A 10,051-nucleotide genomic window follows, 5' to 3' on the forward strand; every position below is an offset into this window, starting at 1 on the left:
ATAGTCCTGTTTCATTATTTGTGTCTTCTCTTTTTGTTCCTCAACGGTCTTGATGGAGATTTGTCTATTTTATTGATCTTTTCAAAGAACCAATGCTCTGTTTCATTGATTTTTTTCTATTTTTGTTTTCCTGTTGTGTTTTCTTAAATACTGTATTTGTCTATTTGTCATCCATTAAGCACAGAGCCAAACCAAAGTTGTTTACATCTCTCCTGAAATCCAGCTTTCACAGGCATTGAAAATCACATAGGGGCACCTGGGTGGCTCAGCTGGTTAAGTGTCTGCCTTCAGCTCAAGTCATGATCTCAGGGTCCAGGGATCGAGCCTGCATCAGGCTCCCTGCTGAATGGGGAGTCTGCTTCTCCTTCTCTCTCTGCCCCTCCCCTCTGCTGTGCTTTCTCTCTCTCTCAAATAAATAAAATCTTTTTTAAAAAAATCACATTATAAACTCTTCAGCTAATCCTAAGTCTATATCCCCAATCACTTCCTTCACTTAACCACACATCAAGCCAATATTCACCCTACCCTAGATCAACCAAAGCCAGGTTCCAGACAACCAGAGGCTGCCCTTATGCCCCAAAGGCCTCTGGAATTATTCAAATTAACCAATATTAAACTGTCTAACCACTCTGCCCTACCCTTCCCATGGAAACCCCAATAAAGACTGGCCTATGCCTCCCCTTTGCTCCTTTCTACCTCCTAATTAACACTGGTATGTTATGGCCCATGGCCATAACATGGCCCTGCATGATGAACTGTGCTTCTTGTTTCTAGGAGAATTATGAGTAATAATATTAAACTTCTCTTGAGGGATGCCTGGGTGGCTCAGTGGTTGAGCATCTGCCTTCAGCTCAGGGAGTAATCCTGGTCCAGGGATTGAGTTCCACATTGGGCTCCCTGTGGGGAGCCTGCTTCTTCCTCTGTCTATGTCTCTGCCTCTCTCTGTCTTTCATGAATAAAATCTTTTAAAAAAATAAACTTCTCTTGAGTAACATTAAACTACTCATTGATTTCTCTGTATTATCAGTCACCTTTATAAATTAAGACCTGTTAGTTACTTTTCACCTTTACTGATTTGTTCTTGTATTATTTCTTACTTCTGCCTTCATTGGGTTTATTTTACTCTTCCTTTTCCAGATGTTTCAGGTAGAAATTTAGGTTATTGATTTGAGATTTTTCCTCTTTGCAAATGTGTGCCATAAATCTCCACACTGCTGTAGCTGTGTCCCATAAATTTTGATATTTTCTATTTTCATTTCCATTCAGTTCAATATATTTTTTCCTTGAAACTTCCTCTTTGACCAATGGATTATTTAGAAATGTGTTTAGTTCTAAATATTAATAAATTTTGTTATCTGTTATTGATTGCTAGAGATTCCATTGTGGCTAGAGAATACACTCTGTATGATTTCAATTCTTTTTTTTTTTCTTGCTATTGAAATTTGTTTTATGGCCCGGAGGGTCTATCTTGGTATATGTTCAGTGGGCGCTCTAAAAGAATGTATGTAGGGACGCCTGGGTGGCTTAGTGGTTTAGCACCTGCCTTCGGTCCAGGGCGTGATCCTGGAGTCCTAGGATCAAGTCCCACATTGGGCTCCCTGTGTGGAGCCTGCTTCTCCTTCTGCCTGTGTCTCTGCCTCTCTCTCTCTCTGTGTGTCCCTCATGAATAAATGAATAAAATCTTTTTAAAAATAAAATAATCTATGTCATGCAGTTGTTTGGCAGAATGTTGTATAATATCCATTAGATCCTGTTGGTTGACAGTGCTATTATTTCTAATATTTTTGCCCATTTTCTGTCTAGTTCTTCTATTAAATATTTAGAGAAGGGTGCTGAAGTCCTCACCTATACAGGCATACTCATTTTATGGAGCTTTACTTTATTGAATTTGGCAGATATTGAGGGTTTTTTCTACAAATTGAAGGTTTCTTGCATCATTTCAAACTGGGTTAGGATTTCAGTTTTTTCCCACTGCTAGAGAGAGAATTTGGAGTCAAAGTCTAGCCAAGTTGGCTTTCCACTAAAACAAAAACCATTCTTCAAAAGAACATAACAGAATCTAGAATCCCAAAATATACCATTCACAATGTCCAGCATCCAACGAAGAATAGTAGACAAGTAAAGAAACAGGAAATGTGATGCATAAGTCATCAATAAAAACCTCCTCCCAAATGACACAAGTGTTAAAATTAGCAGACAAGAACTTTAATGCAGCTGTTAATAGTTTCAAAGACAAAAAGGAAAATTTATGCACAGTAGTTACCTCTACATACCTATTAAAATAGCTAAAATTAAAAAGACTGACAATACTAAGGGTTGGTGAGGATGTAGAGCAATTGAAACTCACATACATTGCTTATTGGGATATAAAATGGTACAGGCACTTTGAGAAAAGGATTGGCAGTGTCTTTTTATTTTTTATTTTATTTAAAAAAAATTTTTTTTAATTTTTATTTACTTATGATAGTCACCGAGAGAGAGAGAGAGAGGCAGAGACACAGGCAGAGGGAGAAGCAGGCTCCATGCACCGGGAGCCCGACGTGGGATTCGATTCCGGGTCTCCAGGATCGTGCCCTAGGCCAAAGGCAGGCGCCAAACCGCTGTGCCACCCAGGGATCCCGGCAGTGTCTTTTTAAATTATACTTGCCATAGAATTCATCCATTTCACTCATAGGTATTTATCCAAGAGAAGTATTTTTTTCAAGAAACAAATATTTTTTAAAATGTTGACAAAAAGACTTGTACATTAATGGTCACAGAATCTTAATTCAGAGCAAAAAAACTAGAAACAACTAAAATATCCATTGATAGGTGAATAGATTAACAAATAGACATATATTCATACAATTGAATGCTTCTTAGCAGTAACAAGTAAAAACTCTTGATACATACAACATGTATGAATCTCAAAAACATGATGCTGAACAAAAAAACCCAGATACAAAAAAATACATATTGTATCATCCTACTTATATGAAATTTTAAAACAAGAAGAAACTAATCTTGATTGACACAAAGAGGATCTGTGGTTGTTTGGAGCCAGGGCAGTAGAGAGCCTGACTGCAAAGGGGCATGTAATACATTTTTGAAATGATAAAAATGTTCTATGTATTGATTATGATAATGATTACTTGAGCGTATACATTGTCAAAACTCACCAAATTGTATAAAGTAAGTTCATTTTATTATATGTAAATTATGCTTCAATAAAGTTTATTTTACTCTTTTAAAAATAAAATGAAAGCAAAATAAATACAAGTTCAGATCAACAAATACAAAGAATCTGGATGCCTGAGTGGCTCAGCGGTTAAGCGTCTGCCTTTGGCTCAGGACGTGATCCAGGTTCTGGGATCGAGTCCCACGTTGGGTTCCCTGTGAGGAGCCTGCTTCTCCCTTTGCCTGTGTCTCTGCCTCTCTCTGCGTGTCTCGTAAATAAATAAAATCTTAAAAAAAAATACAGAGAATCATCACCATCAGACTCATACTACAAAAAATGTTAAGCAAAGTCCTTCAGGGGATCCCTGGGTGGCGCAGCGGTTTGGCGCCTGCCTTTGGCCCAGGACGCGATCCTGGAGACCCGGGATCGAATCCCACGTCGGGCTTCTGGTGCATGGAGCCTGCTTCTCCCTCTGCCTGTGTCTCTGCCTCTCTCTCTCTCTCTGTGTGTGACTATCATAAATAAATTTTAAAAAAATCCTTTCTTAAAAAAAAAAAAAGGAAAGTCCTTCAGACTAACAGGAAATGACACAAAATAATCTATAGGAAGAAATGAAGATCACCAGAAATGATAAATATGTGGGTGTGGTAGGCAGAATAATGGCCCATCAAAGAGGTTCCTGGCTTAATTTCCAGAATCTGTGAATATGATTGGTTACTTGGCAAAGGAGAATTAAGGTTGCTAATCAGATGACCCAGAGATGGAGAGGTCATCCTGAATTATCTACCTGGTCCAAAGAAATCAGAAGTATCCTTAGAAATGGAAGACAGAGGGATGCCTGGGTGGCTCAACGGTTTAGCGCCTGCCTTTGGCCCAGGGTGTGATTCTGGAGTCCTGGGATCGAGTCCCACATTGAGTCCCACATCGGGCTCCCTGCATGGAGCCTGCTTCTCCCTCTGCATGTGTCTCTGCCTCTGTGTGTGTGTGTGTGTGTGTGTGTGTGTGTGTGTCTCATGAATAAATAATTAAAAAAAAAATAAAAAAAAGAGAAAGAAAGAAATGGAAGAGGGAGGCAGAGAATCAGTGTCAGAGAGCTAATGGCCTCTAGAGACTGGAAAAGGAAAGGAAAGTTTCTTCCCTCGAGCCTCCAGAAAGAATGCAACCCTGCTGCCCCTTGATTTTAGCCTGAGAACCATTTCACACCTCTAACCTCCAAAACTGTAAGGTATTAGTTTGCATTGGTTTACACCACTAAGTTTGTGGTAATTTGTTACAACAGCCATGGAAACTAGTGTTGAGGTTTAATATAAAAGTCAGGCTTAGGGCAGCCCGGGTGGCTCAGCGGTTTAGCGCCTGCCTTTGGCCCAGGGTGTTGTGATCCTGGACTCCGGGGAGTCCCTGGATCGAGTCCCACATCGGACCACCGGCATGGAGCCTGCTTCTCCCTCTGCTTGTCTCTGTCTCTCTCTCTGTGTGTGTCTCTCGTGAATAAATAAAATCTCAAAAATGAAAAAAAAAAAGTCTGGCTTAATCTTTTTTTTTCTCTTAATCTTTTTTTTTTAATTTTTATTTATTTATGATAGTCACACAGAGAGAGAGAGAGAGGCAGAGACACAGGCAGAGGGAGAAGCAGGCTCCATGCACCGGGAGCCCGACGTGGGATTCGATTCCGGGTCTCCAGGATCGCGCCCTGGGCCAAAGGCAGGCGCTAAACCGCTGCGCCACCCAGGGATCCCTCTTAATCTTTTAAAAATGTGTGTTACATGTTAAAATAAACACTATAAGCTATATTCTGGAGTTAAAAACACATGTAAATGTAGTATGTCTGTAGCTCAAAAGACTGGGCCAAAGTGGGAAAATGGAACTGTACTGCTGCAAGATTTCTATGTTTTATGTAGAGTAGTTCAATACTTATTCTATCAATCAGCAAGGGAGGGATGTTAAAATCTCAAATAGAGGGGCACCTGGCTGGCTCCATCAGAAGAGCATGTGACTCTTGATCTCAGGGTCATGAGTTTGAGCCCCACATTGAGAGTAGAGATTACTTAAAAGTAAATATATAGGGGCACCTGGGTGGCCTGGTCAGTTAAGTGTCTGCCTTGGGGTCAGGTCATGATCCTGGGGTCCTGGGATCAAGCCCTGCGTTGGGCTTCTTGCTCAGAGGGGAGCCTGCTTCTTCCTCTCCCTCTGCCTGCCACTCCCCTTGCTTTTGTTCTCTTTCTGTCAAATGAAAAACTAAAATCTTTTTTTTTAAGATTTTATTTATTCATTAGAGAGAGGCAGAGACACAGGCAGAGGGAGAAGCAGGCTCCCCTCAGGGAGCCCAATGTGGGACCCGATCCCTAAACCCCAGGATCACGCCTCGAGATGAAAGCAGAACTTAACCACTGAGCCATCCAGGAGTCCCTTAAAAACTACAATCTTTTATATATCAATCAATCATCAATCAATAAACTGAAAAAAAAATCTCCAAAGAGGATTATGAATTTGGCCTTTCTGCAATTAGTTGTACCAGTATTTTTCTTCCCGCAATTTGAAAGCTCTTTTATTAGGTGCATGTATAGTTTATATGTATGTATTGGTCCTTTTATCATTATAAGATCTCTCTTTTTCTCTGGCAATTCTCCTTGTCTTATTTTTTTTAAAGATTTTTATTTATTTATCCATGAGAGACACACACACACACACACAGAGGCAGAGACACAGGCAGAGGGGGAAGCAGGCTCCATGCAAGGAGCCCGATGTGGGACTCCATCCCGGGTCTCCAGATCACGCGCTGGGCTGAAGGCAAGTGCCAAACTGCTGAGCCACACAGAGATCCCAATAAAAATTTCTTAAAATATAATAAAATAAAATGCATTTCTTGGGGCATCTGTGTGGCTCAGTTAAGTGACCAACTCTTGATTTCAGCTCAGGTCATGATCTCAGGGTTGTGGGATGGAGCCCCAAATTTGGCTCCAGGCTTAGCAGGGAGTCTGCTTCTCTCCTTCTCCCTCTGCCCATCCCCCTGCATGCATGCACAAGCTTTCTTGCTCTCTCTCAAATTAAAAAAACCTTTAAAAAAAAAATAAGGGCAGCCCAGGTGGCTCAGCAGCTTAGCACTGCCTTCACCCCAGGGTGTGATCCTGGAGACCTGGAATCGAGTCCCATGTCAGGCTTCCTGAATGGAGCCTGTTTCTCCCTCTGCCTGTGTCTCTGCCTGTCTCTCCCTGTGTGTCTCTCATGAATAAATAAATAAAATCTTTAAAAAATAAATAAATAAAATGCATCTTTTATAGACAGCATATAATTGGATCTTGCTTTTTTATTCAGGCTATAGTCTATGTTTTAATTGCAATGCTTAATCCCCTTACATTTATTTATTTACAAAAATTTATTTATTTATTTGAGGGGGGTGCACATAGGTGGGGGGAGCGGCAGAGGGAGATGAAGAAGTTGACTCCTCGTTGAGAATGGAGCCCAACATGGGGCTCATCCCAGGACCCTGAAATCATGACCTGACCTGAAATCAAGAGTCAGATGCTTCATTGACTGAGCCCCCCAGGTGTCCCAGTCCACTTACAATTAGTGTAATTGTTGATACATTTGGACTTAAGACTGCCATTTGCTATTTGTTTTCTATTTGTCTCATCTGTTGATAGAACAAACAGATAAAAATTCAGCAAGGATATACTAAAGCAACCCTATCAGGCAGCCCGCGTGGCTCAGCGGTTTAGTGCCACCTTCAGCCCAGGGTGTGATCCTGGAGACCCGGGATCGAGTCCCATGTTGGGCTCCCTGCATCCAGCCTGCTTCTCCTTCTGCCTGTCTCTGCCTCTCTCTCTGCATCTCTATGAATAAATAAATAAAATCCTTAAAAAAAAAACCAACCCTATCAAACACTTTGACCTAATTGACATTTGTATAACATCATACACAACAATTGCAAAGTGCACATTCTTTTGAAGGGGATATGGAACATTCACCTAGAAAGGTCATATTCTGGACCATAAAAAATCTCAATAAATTTTAAAAAATAGACATTATACAGAATATATTTTCTGGATTTCTGATAGAAATCAATAAGTTTTCTAGAAAGCCCTAAATACTTGGTAAGCAATATACTTCTTTTTTTTTAAAGATTTTATTTATTTATTCATAGACACAGAGGGAGAGAGGCAGAGACACAGGGAGAGGGAGAAGCAGGCTCCATGCAGGGAGCCCGATGTGGGACTCGATCCCCGGTCTCCAGGATCACACGCCAGGCTGCAGCCGGCGCCAAACCGCTGTGCCACCAGGGCTGCCCAAGCAATATACTTCTAATTAACTCATGGCCAAAAGAAGAAATAGCAAAGGAAATCCTAAAAGTTTTACAACTGAGTGATATTAATAATAAAGTATATAAAAAATGGATGAGATGGGGGCACCTGGGTAGCTCAGTTGGTTAAACATCTGACTCTTGACTTCTGCTCAGGTCATGATCTGAGGGTTGTGGGCTTGAGCCTCGAATAGGGTTCTGTACTGGGTGTGGAGCCTGCTTAAGATTCTCTCTCTCGCTTTGCCCCTTCCACGCACTCTCTCTCTCAACAACAACAACGAAAAAGTGAGAGATGTAGGTAAATCAGTGCTTAGAGAGAAATTTATAGCTTATATTATAAAATAGAGGCTTAAAAATCCATTATCTAAGTTTCCACCTAAGAAACTAGAGGAAGATGAGCAAATTAAACCCAAAATAGAATAGAGGAAATAAAAATTAAAATTTGATGAGGTACAGAATGAACAATAGAGAAAATTAACAAAGCCAAAAGTTGGTTCTTTAAAAATATTAATAAAATGAGTAAACTCCTAGGAAGATCAATGAAACATAAAATAAAGAAGCACAAATTATTTATATCAGGAATGAAAGAGAGGATATGACTACAGATTTTATAAACACCAAAGGATAAATGGGAGAGGATCCTGGCAAGATGATGGCATTGGGGGCAGCATAGTCCTATCTCTTCAGATCCCCACATAAAAACTTACTCAGTGACTGGTGAGTAATATTAAAAAGAAAAAAACCACAGACAACATATATAACAAATTTGGTGACAAAGGCATCTCCACAACCCCCAAACACAAGCAAGTAGGAACAACAGCCACCAGACCTGCGCAAGATCAGCATCTGTACAGGAGAAAGAAGGAAACCAAGGGATGGCCTCTGACAGAATGAGAACAGGAAAATTAAAAAAAAAAAAAGTACAGATAAGCAAGACAGGCCAATTGAGAGCAGTAAATGAAACTCGGAGGGATCTGCCATCTAAAATAGCAAGTGAAAAAAATAAATAAATAAAATAAAATAGCAAGTGAGCGCCAAGGGCCTGCAGTGAGGAGGTCTAAGGGGCAGGGGCAGGTCTGGCTCCTATGAATTGTCAAACTGACCCACCACGGCTTCCTTCTAGTACCGTGCTTCATACTGAGGAGAAGTTGCCTGGAGCGGATCAAAATGTAGTAGGGTGGGGACAACTCAGAGGAAGGAAAGGACCTAGGCTACCAGCATAGAGGAGGAGAACAGAGCCAGGATATCCCAGAAAGCAAGCCAGACAAAGTCACAGAAGAAGGAGCTCTGTGATGTTATAAATGTTTTTCCGAGCCCCATCTCATTCATTCATTCACAGAAAATCAACAATAGAAAAGCATCATGGTCAAATCCCATAGAAAGTTATTACAAAAGAACCATAAAAGTCACATGACTATGGATAATGAAGCACACCAGAAAGGTATGCCACAAAACAGACCAAAGCTGCTAACTACTATTTCAAAACAAGCCAAAAGACACCGAGAACATGATATGATCATGATAGGGCAACATAAATCAGAATTAGAAAAATTCGGGACACCTGGGTGGCTCAGCGGTTGAGCATGTATCTGCCTTTGGCCCAGGGCATGATCCCAGGATGCTGGATCGAGTCCCACATTGGGCTCCTTGTGGGGAGCCTGCTTTTCCATCTGCCTATGTCTCTGACTCACTCTCTCTCATTTATTATGAATAAATAAATAAAATCTTAAAAAAAAGAATTAGAAAAACTCAGATATGATGCAGCGGAACTCAGGGTGGAATGAGAAATAAAAGAAAAAATCATTTTAGACATGAAGACTAAACTAGAAAGTACACAAGAACAGTGAACACAATAGATGATGCCTTAGAAAGGTGGAAAAGAGGAAATGTTTAAAAATTTTAAAAATATGAAGAGATAAAGAGTCAGACATTGATAAATAATGAAAATAGGGAAAAAGATTTTAAAAATTGGATAGATGAGTCCCAGAAGAAAACCAGAGCAAAAGAACAGAATACTAAAAACTATTCAACAAAGTTTCCTGAAATAAAGAAAACTCGAAACTATGTATTTAAAGAACATACTGCAAAATTGAGAATATGGTCCCAAAATGACCAACACTAAGACATTCTAATAAAATGATGACATTTATTTTATGTTAAGGACTTTATTTTTAGGTAACCTCTACATTCAACATGGGGCTTGAACTTAGAACCCTGAGATCAAGAGTCATAGGGTCCTCTGACTTAGCCAGCCAGGTACTTCTGTAATGACTGAACTTTAAAGAAAATGAAAAAAATCCTTCGGGCATCTAAGCACACACACATATACATCACAGGAAATTTAAATCATCATGAGACTTTAACAGTACCACTTTATGCCAGAAGAAAATAAAGTAACATTTAAGAGACCCAAGAAAGGAAAGTGTGAACCTTAGCAAAACAGACTTTGTAAGTATAAAGGGCATAAACTTATCAACATGCAAGATCTCAGAGAACACTGTTGCCAAGTGCCCTTCCTGGGGAATCTATTAGAAAATCAGCTTCAGATAACTGAGTAGAATGACGTAAAGACTAGAGATTAATATTAATTATAGGAT

This window comes from Nyctereutes procyonoides, unplaced genomic scaffold, assembly GCF_905146905.1.
Source record: "Nyctereutes procyonoides isolate TBG_1078 unplaced genomic scaffold, NYPRO_anot_genome, whole genome shotgun sequence".
In the NCBI taxonomy this organism is placed as follows: Eukaryota; Metazoa; Chordata; class Mammalia; order Carnivora; family Canidae; genus Nyctereutes; species Nyctereutes procyonoides.